Here is an 11,628-nt window from a genome sequence, read left to right on the forward strand (position 1 = left end):
GTAAGGGGTGGGGGAATCCACCAGTATTTCTTGTCCTTGATCTGGCTGCCTTTCTTTCAGATGGATCCAGAGCCCCACCCCCCTGCAGAGTCTTACCCCAGAGGAGTGGAGAGCTGGGCGGAGGAGAGACGGCCAGCTGCATGCTTGACTGGAGCCCTGCACACACATGGAACAGAGAGAAGAGGAGAGCTGGAAACAGAGAGAGAGGGAGAGAGGAGAGAGAGAGCCACTCCATGACAGTGTGAGTGCAGGGAGGATATACCACTTTAAAGACACAACAAGGCACCCTGAGAGATTGAGTTTCAAAGTGGCAGAGCAAGAGGATTTCCATGGCAATGGACTTCCGTCGGCTAAGGCCATGCAGACATGGAACACAACACAGAGCTGACTCCAAACATATGACATAGCATATATGCATATATGACAACCCTGATAGACCCCAGCATATATGACAGCCCTGATAGACCCCAGCATATATGACAGCCCTGGTAGAACCCAGCATATATGACAGCCCTGGTAGACCCCAGCATATATGACAGCCCTGGTAGACCCCAGCATATATGACAGCCCTGCTAGACCCCAGCATATATGACAGCCCTGATAGACCCCAGCATATATGACAGCCCTGCTAGACCCCAGCATATATGACAGCCCTGATAGACCCCAGCATATATGACAACCCTGATAGACCCCAGCATATATGACAGCCCTGCTAGACCCCAGCATATATGACAGCCCTGATAGACCCCAGCATATATGACAACCCTGCTAGACCCCAGCATATATGACAACCCTGATAGACCCCAGCATATATGACAGCCCTGCTAGACCCCAGCATATATGACAGCCCTGCTAGACCCCGGCATATATAACAGCCCTGCTAGACCCCAGCATATATGACAGCCCTGCTAGACCCCGGCATATATGACAGCCCTGCTAGACCCCAGCATATATGACAGCCCTGCTAGACCCCGGCATATATAACAGCCCTGCTAGACCCCAGCATATATGACAGCCCTGCTAGACCCCGGCATATATAACAGCCCTGCTAGACCCCAGCATATATGACAACCCTGCTAGACCCCAGCATATATGACAGCCCTGCTAGACCCCAGCATATATGACAGCCCTGCTAGACCCCAGCATATATGACAGCCCTGCTAGACCCCAGCATATATGACAGCCCTGATAGACCCCAGCATATATGACAGCCCTGCTACGCCATACAAGGCCTTATAATACCCAGCATATTATGACTTTTACACACCAAGTCAATACAGACTCCAGAACTGTACTGTCCTTTCTTACCACACACAGCTGACCATCATGATAGATTGCAGATATGAGATATGTTCCAACATGCTTTTAATACCATGTGGACCAGTTCTCATACCATTCCTGTCTGATCAATAGAGGGCGCTAGCACTCAATATGTGGACGACTATTGTAAATCGTAGAACGTTTTTCTTTTGTATTCAAAATAGTGAATTAATTTGATAATAATACACTTACACCGAGTGTACAAAACATTAGGAACTGCTCTTTCCATGACATAGACTGACCAGGTGAATCCAGGCGAAAACTATGGTCCCTTATTGATGTCACTTGTTCAGTCCACTTCAATCATTGTTGATGAAGGGGAGGAGACAGGTTAAAGAAGGAGTTTGAGGCTTTGAGACAATTGAGACATGGATTGTGTATGTGTGCTATTCAGAGGGTGGGCAAGAAAAATGATTTAAGCGTCTTTGAACGGGGTCTGGTAGTAGGTGCCAAGCTCACTGGTTTGAGTGTGTCAAGAACTGCAACGCTGCTGAGTGTTTCATGCTGAGCAGTTTCCCGTTTGTATCAAAAATGGTTCACCGCCCAAAGGAAATACAGCCAACTTGACACAACTGTGGGAAGCGTTGGAGTCGACATGGGCCAGCATCCCTGTGGAACACTTTAGTCACCTTGTAGAGTCCATGCCCCAACAAATTGTTCTGAGGGCAAAAGGGGGTGCAACTCAATATCAGGAAGGAGTTGCTAATGTTTTTCTCACTGACCGTGGATTTCACATATGAAGTACGAGGCTAAACAGTCTTCAGAAATGTTTTCAGCATTATCAGAAAAAAAACTGCTCCCCCAAAACTACAACATTAAGATCCAAATGTGTGATTTTGGGGAGAAGGTATTTGAGTGTGCTGATGCAGAACAAACCATTTTTGTAGTGTGAGCGAACTCTTCCCTAAGCAAGAAATAAATGTATATATACCATCTCAGTGCATGCTGATATACAGAATGGGGTATATTCAAATGTGGAGTAAAGAGACAGGAACATCAGCTCAGGTGCAGAGTCACATCATATTTGTGAGCAGAAGAAAATCTGTGCACAATAAATGTGCAGACACACATGTCAACGCCACTGCTATTAATCTGCCTATAACTCCAACTCCTGACATAATGTAACCAAACAGCAAAAATCCCCAACAGACATTTTATGATCTGTTTGATTACTCGTGTGAAATAGTGTTCTCAGTTCCTTTATAAATCACAGGTAATCCCTAAGAGGTAGTGACAGCTGATTCAATGACACTTGGGACTGTGCTGGTGGAGATAAAGTGTGGCGAGTTTTAAAGGGACGGGTCCAGAGAGGGGACAGCGCAACATTATCTCCAGCCTGGGGAGCCTAAATCACTCTTAAAGAGACAGGAGCCTCCATGAAGTTCGGGGGACTGGGCTCTCTGAGAGCGACTGACACATATAAACCAGACCTGATCACTCTACCTGTCTGCTGCGGACGGACGGACGGACGGGAAACACACAGGGCTCCGAGTCTGAAGAGTTTCCTGTGGAACAGAAAAAGGAGATCATTCATACATCTAATGGGACCCATAAATCCATGTATTAACTACGCCACACCATATAACGGGGCACAGCCCGGAGAAATAAGACACAGATGAGGGCAGGCAGGGAGAGGCCTGAAAAGACACATCAATTAAAGGGTGGAGGAGGTGAGGAGAAAGAGGTGGAGCGGAGAGGAGGAGGGAGGAGGGACGCGACAGCATTCAGAGTGAGAACAGAAGGAGAGAATAGAGATTGATCTGGTTCATTTCTAAACGTAATCCCGGGTGATCTTGAGAATCAGAAAAAGAGGAGAAACACAAAAGAGAAGGACAGGGGTGAGAGAGAGTGGGGCCCAGCACAGGGGTGAGAGAGGGTGAGAGGTGGGGGGAAGGGGACAGAGCTGGGGCTGTGTGGTGCGGCGCTAACAGGCCCCTGGGGAGCTGGAAGGCGCTGTAGGACCATATGGGGAACGGTGAAAGAGAGGGAGCCCAGGGGCCTGGGTGTCTTGCCCCAACCAAACCAACCCCAGCTTCAGCTGTTCCCCTGGAGCCATGGGTCTGCCTGGGGACTAGACACACATAACAAAAACTACACACACACAGGACAATACACCACCAGCCTCTGTGCAACACAACACACCAGCCACTGTGAGAATGAGCATTGCCCCAGCCTTGTAACCAAGGTAGGGACAGATACCTTGCACAGTCTCTCAACAATTTTCATTACCAGAGACTTGCAAGATATGGTGCTCATCCTTGGATCACTTCTTGCATTAGAACTGACTCTTGAGAACAGCATAAAGCAATGTCAGCTAACAGTCTAAGTGACAGGTCAGCATAATCCTACATGTTGTGAGACACTGGCCTGTGGTCTAACGTCTACAGAGGGCACCTATTCTTATACTCTTGCCTGGACTTATACAAAGTGCTTTGAAGGGTCTGTCGTACGGGTCTTGCGGCACTCAATATTGTAGCTCTCAGATGAGCAGATCATTCCTGTCCTCAGTGTCCTCAGCAGGTCATGACAGACAGTGTTGTCCGTGACTGCAATATCTTATTGACAGTGTCACTCAATATGTTATATATAGACAGTGGCCCACCCCACTATCACTTGCTGGCAGCGAATTCTCTTCTCCAGCTCTATCCTAACCTGAGGGAAAGGACGTGCCATGGCCACAGTGGATTGTCTTCTCCAGCTCTATCCTAACCTGAGGGAAAGGACGTGCCATGGCCACAGTGGATTGTCTTCTCCAGCTCTATCCTAACCTGAGGGAAAGGACGTGCCATGGCCACAGTGGATTGTCTTCTCCAGCTCTATCCTAACCTGAGGGAAAGGACGTCTCATCGCCACAGTGGATTGTCTTCTCCAGCTCTATCCTAACCTGAGGGAAAGGACGTCTCATCGCCACAGTGGATTGTCTTCTCCAGCTCTATCCTAACCTGAGGGAAAGGACGTGCCATAGCCACAGTGGATTGTCTTCTCCAGCTCTATCCTAACCTGAGGGAAAGGACGTGTCATCGCCACAGTGGATTGTCTTCTCCAGCTCTATCCTAACCTGAGGGAAAGGACGTGCCATGGCTACAGTGGATTGTCTTCTCCAGCTCTATCCTAACCTGAGGGAAAGGACGTCTCATCGCCACAGTGGATTGTCTTCTCCAGCTCTATCCTAACCTGAGGGAAAGGACGTGCCATGGCCACAGTGGATTGTCTTCTCCAGCTCTATCCTAACCTGAGAGAAAGGACGTGCCATGGCCACAGTCGATTGTCTTCTCCAGCTCTATCCTAACCTGAGGGAAAGGACGTGCCATGGCCACAGTCGATTGTCTTCTCCAGCTCTATCCTAACCTGAGGGAAAGGACGTGCCATGGCCACAGTCGATTGTCTTTTCCAGCTCTATCCTAACCTGAGGGAAAGGACGTGCCTTGGCCACAGTGGATTGTCTTCTCCAGCTCTATCCTAACCTGAGAGAAAGGACGTGCCATGGCCACAGTGGATTGTCTTCTCCAGCTCTATCCTAACCTGAGGGAAAGGACGTGCCATGGCCACAGTCGATTGTCTTCTCCAGCTCTATCCTAACCTGAGGGAAAGGACGTGCCATGGCCACAGTCGATTGTCTTCTCCAGCTCTATCCTAACCTGAGGGAAAGGACGTGCCATGGCCACAGTGGATTGTCTTCTCCAGCTCTATCCTAACCTGAGGGAAAGGACGTGCCATGGCCACAGTGGATTGTCTTCTCAGCTCTATCCTAACCTGAGGGAAAGGATGTGCCATGGCCACAGTGGATTGTCTTCTCCAGCTCTATCCTAACCTGAGGGAAAGGACGTGCCATGGCCACAGTCGATTGTCTTCTCCAGCTCTATCCTAACCTGAGGGAAAGGACGTGCCATGGTCACAGTGGATTGTCTTCTCCAGCTCTATCCTAACCTGAGGGAAAGGACGTGCCATGGCCACAGTGGATTGTCTTCTCCAGCTCTATCCTAACCTGAGGGAAAGGACGTGCCATGGCCACAGTGGATTGTCTTCTCCAGCTCTATCCTAACCTGAGAGAAAGGACGTGCCATGGCTACAGTGGATTGTCTTCTCCAGCTCTATCCTAACCTGAGGGAAAGGACGTGCCATGGCCACAGTGGATTGTCTTCTCCAGCTCTATCCTAACCTGAGGGAAAGGACGTGCCATGGCCACAGTGGATTGTCTTCTCCAGCTCTATCCTAACCTGAGGGAAAGGACGTGCCATGGCCACAGTGGATTGTCTTCCTGGAGCTCAATAGAACAGTAGCACCTGTCCCTCTGTAATAATAATTCATATTTGTCCCTCCATGCCATCTTACCAGCACAATGAGCTGCCTCTGCACTGTTCTACTCTCCAGACAGGGGCTGCAGCCAGGCAGTGTTCAGGTTGGGCTGTTCTGCTGCAGGCAGGGCTGACGAGGGGAGGATCTTCCTGGTAACACCTGCAGTGTGACTGTACCTCCCACCCCCCTCTGCTCTGCCTGCCACCGGCTGCCTCCCTGCCTGCCTGTCAGCCACTCCCATCCATTGTGTCGTTTGTCTGCTGTGTGTCTCTTGCACCAATTCCCCCAGTTCAACTTGGGATGACAAACAGCTAATTAATTTTTCTGATGCCAGAAGAAGCAAGACTCAAGCTGGGGGGGACTGCCTTCAGCAAAAACTGGAAGAAGAGAGATTAATTTCAGATCTGTTTTTGTGTATGTGTAGCATTTGCATGAGTGCTAGTAGGGACTTCTGTGTCTTGAAGAGGATGAGAGATGTTCACTTAGTTCAATGACTGCCCCAGCCAGGGAGAAATTAGGTAAAAGACAGTTCTCTTTCCCCATCTCTCAGTCTCTCCATCTCTCTCTCTCTCTCTCTCTCCATCTCTCTATCTCTTCTATCTCTCTCTCTCTCTCTCTCTCTCTCTCTCTCTCGCTATCATTCCATTGTCCCTAACCCGTACTCTATCTTCTCTAGTCTGTCTCCCCCCTTTCTCTTCTTCCTATAGCACCCTCCCTCTCAACAGGCCTCATCTATCAATATGAACAAAATTAGTACCCTAATGTTCATTAAAATTAATTGTACAAAAGAAGGGGGGAAAAGCCTTTTGTAAACTAACACTCTTTTCCCACTTTGCGGATAGCCATGTACTTACTATGACTGAGATATGTGGATGTCTCTGCTAGCTATCTTAAGATGAATGTATGAACTGTAAGTCTCTCTGGATAAGTGCGTCTGTTAAATGACGTTATGACATAATGTTAATGTTTAACAAATGACATAAGGTTAATATTATGCAAAACCGACAGATTTATAATATTTTAGAGAAAGAACTGACTCAACTACAGACATATGCAAACACATATTTCTAAAAAGGCGGTTCACCTGTTGAATGGATGTGTGATTTAATCAATTATATTCAAAGTTATGCTAAATTGTTATCATAAAGATTATAATTATTTTTCAACTAATTCAATGAAAATATGGAAAACACGATGATTAAAATAAGTCATGTTTTTTGCTGCTTCAGTTTACTTGCTGCTGAAATGATTGCATACCAAATGAACTAGTTGCATACCCAATGAAATGATTGCATACCCAATGAAATGATTGCATACCCAATGAAATGGTTGCATACCCAATGAAATGGTTGCATACCCAATGAAATGATTGCATACCAAATGAACTAGTTGCATACCCAATGAAATGATTGCATACCCAATGAAATGATTGCATACCCAATGAAATGGTTGCATACCCAATGAAATGATTGCATACCCAATGAAATGGTTGCATACCCAATGAAATGATTGCATACCCAATGAACTGGTTGCATACCCAATGAAATAGTTGCATACCCAATGAAATGATTGCATACCCAATGAAATAGTTGCATACCCAATGAAATGGTTGCATACCCAATGAAATGGTTGCATACCCAATGAAATGGTTGCATACCCAATGAAATGGTTGCATACCCAATTAAATTGTTGCATACCCAATGAAATGGTTGCATACCCAATGAAATGATTGCATACCCAATGAAATGGTTGCATATCCAATGAAATGGTTGCATATCCAATGAAATGGTTGCATACCCAATGCAATGATTGCATACCCAATGAAATGGTTGCATACCCAATTAAATGGTTGCATACCCAATGAAATGATTGCATACTCAATGAAATGGTTGCATACCCAATGAAATGGTTGCATACCCAATGAAATGATTGCATACCCAATGGAATGGTTGCACACAAGCTACACACATGTGCAAGCTTGATAAATGAAGGTCAGTTTCTTTATATCTAAAACACACAGATGCAAATGCATGAACACGCACACACACGCGCAAACCTGTGTGACCAAAATGTGTATTTACATAACTATTTCAAATGTCCTTACCAGGCTGATAAATATAAATAATTATTTTAATTTCAATTTTTCTTGGTTTGGTAAGCAGGGGACATCTTAGCAACCAATTACATGAATGACTGCATTGTTCAATGTTTATAGTATACGTTATGAAGCCCAGCCCATGCTTCTTCTGTTTAGTGACATATAGAACACCATCTCTTTCTGAAGACATAGAATAGCTGTGTCTCAGCATGTAAAACATCCTTTCATTTCCAGTCTGTCACATGAAACACACGTTATTAGTTTCACACTCAAAATGATGTAGAGAAAGGTTACTTAAGTGAAACGATTGGGCCTTGAGTTTTAACCAGTGCATATATCATCAAGCAATCTGAGAGCAATAATCATCCATCATTATTGAGACGACGCCACAGCTTAGGAAACTAGCTAAGAGAATGGAAAACAGATTTAGAGATGGGGGAGGGAGGGTGGAGGTGTTCTTGTGTGAGCATATATTTATGTATAACTGTGCTGGGAGAATATGCCTATCTGAACAAGAAAGAGTGCACATTTGTGTGTGTGTGCATGTGCGCATGTGTGTGTGCGTGTGTGTGTGTGTGTGTGTGTCAGGTGTGTGTGTGTGTGTGTGTGTGTGTGTGTGTGTGTGTGTGTGTGTGTGTGTGTGTGTGTGTGTGTGTGTGCGCGCGTGCTTCCCCAGTCCCTGGGCGTAAGGTGAGAGGGTTGTTGTGTGCTGTGTTTTATTGCGCTCCAGCCTGTGACTGAGCCAGACTTTTAATTGCGGTTGTGGAGGTGGGGATGGCGGGGGTGATGGTGGGAGGGGCTGCCAGGCCAGGCTGCTCGTCACCCTGCTGCCATGCCGTGTGCTGCTGGGAGTCAGGGCAGGTCCTGATCCCGCTCCCCACTCCCCTGGGGCTCCTGGCGCAGCACACTGTCACCTCTTCTCTTCCCCCTGATGCTGCACACCTGAGGTTCTCTCACTACACCATGCCTCCCTGCTCCTCCACCCCCCCACCTCCATCCCTGCTGACATTATACAGCTCACAACGCCTGTCTATGCGCGTCGGTTGATCAATAGGCCTGACTCGGAGCGTATCGACGCTGGCATCGGCCTCATTGATCACATCCAGCCTCCATGGCCGGTTTATCAAAGATAATTGGGCCCAGGAACTTGCCTCCTTATGAGTGACAGTAGGCTGAAAAGATAATCAACTGGATCTGCTCGAAACACAATCCCAGCAGGACTAGCAGGGCTGGCGGCAGAGGGGAAGTGATTCGCTGCTTAAACCACCTTTTGGATAAGCATATCACTATCACTACTATATTTATCACCACCACTATCACTGCCACTATCATCACCATCATTATCACTACCATCACCACCAATATCAATGCCACTATCATCACCTCATTATCACTACAACTATCATCACCACCACTATCACTACCACTATCATCACTGCCACTATCACTACCACTATCATCAACATCACTATCACTATCATCACCACCACTATCACTATCGCTATCATCACCGCCAATATCACTACCACTATCATCACCACCACTATCACTACCAATATCATCACCTCCACTATCACCACCACTATCACTACCACTATCATCACCACTATCATCACCACCACTATCACTACCATCACCACCATTATCACTACCACTATCATCACCTCACTATCACTACCACCAACATCACCACCACTATCACTACCACTACCATCACCACCACTATCACTACCACTATCATTACCACTGTCATCACCATCACTATTACTACCACAATCATCACCACCACTATCACCACCACTATCACTACCACTATCAATGCGGAACATTTCAAGGACTTTGAATGTTTCTTCAAGTGCAGAAGCAAAACCATCAAGCGCTATGATGAAACTGGCTCTCGTGAGAACCGCCACAGGAAAGGAAGACGCAGAGTTACCTCTGCTGTAGAGGATAAGTTCATTAGAGTTACCAGCCTCAGAAATTGCAGCCCAAATAAATGCTTCAAAGAGTTCAAGTAACAGACACATCTCAACATCAACTGTTCTGCGGAGACTGTGAATCAGGCCTTCGTGGTCGAATTGCTGCAAAGAAACTAAATGACACCAATAATAATAATAAGAGACTTGCTTGGGCCAAGAAACACGAGCAATGGACATTAGACCTGTGGAAATTTGTCCTTTGGTCTGATGAGTCCAAATTTGAGATTTTTGGTTCCAATCCCCATGTCTTTCTGAGACACAGAGTAGGTGAACGTATGATCTCCGCATGTGTGGTTTCCACCGTGAAGCATGGAGGAGGAGGTGTGATAGTGTGGGGTGCTTTGCTGGTGACACTGTGAGCGATTTATTTAGAAGGAGCTCTTAACCAGCATGGCTACCACATCATTCTCCAGCAATACGCCATCCCATCTGGTTTACGCTTAGTGGGACTATCATTTGTTTTTCAACAGGACAATGACCCAACACAACTCCAGGCTGTGTAAGGGCTATTTGACCAATAAGGAGAGTGATGGAGTGCTGCATCAGATGACCTGGCTTCCCCAATCACCTGAACTCAACCCAATTGAGATGGTTTGGGATGAGTTGGACTGCAGAGTAAAGGAAAAGCAGCCAAGAAGTGCTCAGCATATGTGGGAACTCCTTCAAGACCGTTGGAAAAGTATTCCAGGTGAAGCTGGTTGAGAGAATGCCAAGAGTGTGCAAAGCTGTCATCAAGGCAAAGGGTAGCTACTTTAAACAATCTAAAATACAAAATATATTTAGATTTGTTTAACACTTTTTTTGGTTACTACATGAAATATAAACACATTTAAAACTTCAAATGGTTTTGCTGGAGACAGCCAGAAAACCACTTAGCAACCGTTGCTCTTCTCTTACCGTCATAGTAATCACACAATATAATTTACAACCAGAGGGGGAAAAATGAAAACAGTTAATAGGGAACGTGAGCTGGGATTAGACTGTCATGAGACAGGTTCGTTTGTGTTATATGTGTTATTTCATAGTTTTGATGTCTTCACTATTCTACAATGTACGAAATAGTAAAAAAAATCCGAAAAACCCTTGAAGTGTGTCCAAACTTTCGACTGGTACTGTATATATAAACTCCCAGTAATGTATTGGGTAAAACACCAAGGTTTCCGAATCACCGTGCCTTCTTCAGACCCTGAAAAAGCCACAGTGATGCCGAAACATTGGTGTTTTATCCAATACATTACTGTGAATTTACTGTATATATATGCTGGGTGCGCGACTCTCTTTCTTTATTTGTATTTATTCACTGTTTATTCACTGTTAGTCAGAACGTCTACACAAAATACTTTCTCTGGGTGTACGCCAGCTCATGCTTTTTACACATACGGCCACTTCATTGGTTTTGTTCACTGAGCACTTGTGCAAATGCAGAATTAAATGACTCACTATATTGACAGAGAGAAACACTGTTTCACTACATTCCTATATTACAATATTAAGAGGTGACTGTGGGTGAACAAACAAGCCAGACCATGAACCAGAAAATCACATTCACTGGTTAAGAACATTCAAAGGTTCCAGAGGTAGCGCATCCATGTAAATTATTGAATAGGAAATCAATAGAGGTATTCAAATATGTGCAAATACAGGTATGCTACATGGAAATCAATTGCATGTAGCATATTAAGTAGCTTATCTCTACTGATGACCCACTTAAAAAGCTAGCCTTCATCTTGTTGTAGCTAGACTCTTAGAAATGAAATGGTTTTCGGCTGTCCCCATAGGAGAACACTTTGAAGAACCTTTCCTGCTTGCAGGTGCAACCCTTTTGGGTTCCATGTAGAACCCTTTCTACAGAGGGTTCTACATGGAACCCAATCGGGTTCTACCTGAAACCAAAATGAGTTATCCTATGGGGTTGCCAAACAACTATTTTCTAAG

This window comes from Oncorhynchus nerka, linkage group LG13 (assembly GCF_034236695.1).
Source record: "Oncorhynchus nerka isolate Pitt River linkage group LG13, Oner_Uvic_2.0, whole genome shotgun sequence".
NCBI classification, from domain to species: domain Eukaryota; kingdom Metazoa; phylum Chordata; class Actinopteri; order Salmoniformes; family Salmonidae; genus Oncorhynchus; species Oncorhynchus nerka.